This window comes from Sorex fumeus, unplaced genomic scaffold, assembly GCF_029834395.1.
Source record: "Sorex fumeus unplaced genomic scaffold, SorFum_2.1 ptg000008l, whole genome shotgun sequence".
Taxonomy (NCBI): Eukaryota; Metazoa; Chordata; class Mammalia; order Eulipotyphla; family Soricidae; genus Sorex; species Sorex fumeus.
The window spans coordinates 65,810,970-65,812,413 of record NW_026606065.1 but is presented as its reverse complement, the minus strand read 5'-3'; positions in this window follow the sequence as shown (position 1 = coordinate 65,812,413).

Below are 1,444 nucleotides of genomic sequence, written 5' to 3'. Positions count from 1 at the left end.
AACATGTAGACAAAGGTATTTTCTTAAAAAATGAAGGGAGGATAAGGCCAAAATAGAAGCATCTCCCCCATTGTTGTTGTTGTTTTTAAGATATTGTAATGCTAGCTGTAATTGTTTTCTAACAAAAAGTGATGAGAAAGTGAATGGTTCTTCTAAGTGGTGTTTGCAACTTCTCTATTGGTGCAAAAAGCTGTGTTTTATTTGCAGTGGTCTAAGTATAATGCTTTCTATTTTATTTTATTTTATTTTTCCTAGTTATATTTTATTAACACACCATGATTTACATAGTTATTCATTGTTGGGTTTTAGACATACATCCCTGTTCCCACCACCAGTGTCAACTGCCATCACAGTGTTTCCAGATCCCCTCTCCTACCCCACCTACACCCAAGTTTATGATCCTTCCAGGCACTTTTTTAAGTGTGGTTTTTAAAATGTGGATGTGATGATTTCAGTACTGTTGACTCTAGTCTGAACATTTAACTCTATCACCCCTTAATACCACCAGTGTACCTTGCCCCTTGACCCTGTTGCTTCCTATCTGTCTGTTCTTCCCCACTCTTCCACTAAATGGCTTTCTTCCCTATTCTTTGAGATCAGGGATAATCTAGGTACAATCCCCCCCCCCCCCCCACACACACACACACACACACGCAAACACATTAACTGATTACATTTTCACATCCAGTTACTCTAAATACCATATATAAGTGACACCATCCTGTGTTTATCCTCCTTCTTCTACTCTCCTTCATTTAACATGATATCTTTCAGTACCACCCATGCTGCAGCAAATTGTGTGATTTCATCATTGCTTACAACTGCGTAATATTCTGCTGTGTATATACACCACATCTTCATGGTCCACTGCTCTGGATATCTAGGTTGATTCCAAATCTTAGCTATTGTACTGACTGCTTCATCTAATAATGGTTTGCATATATCCGTTTGAATGAATGTTTTTCTGTTCTGAGGGTAGATGCCCAAATGTGGAATTGCTGGATTCTATGGCAGCTCAAATTTAAGTTTACTGAGAACACGCCACAATGTTTTCCAAAGCTGTTGAACCAGACAAAATTCTCACCATCAGTGGATCTGAGTTTCTTTTTCACCACATCCCTGCCAACACAGATTGTTCCCATTATTTTTGATATATGCCATTCTTTCTAGTGTGAAATGGAATTTCATTGTCTTGATTTGGATTTCCCAAATAAGTGATGATGAGCAGCTTTTCATGCCCTGATGGTCATTGGTTTGTCTTTCTCAAAGAAGTCTGTTCATTTCCTCTCTCCATTTTTGATGGGGTTTTAGAATATTTTTATTGGTAATCTTTATAAGTATTTTATATTAAGTATAAAGCTTTCTTCAGAATATTTTTGCTTTCTAGACTTGTTAGCATCAATAATATTAAATGGCATGTTTAGTTTATCATTTTCTCTTAGTT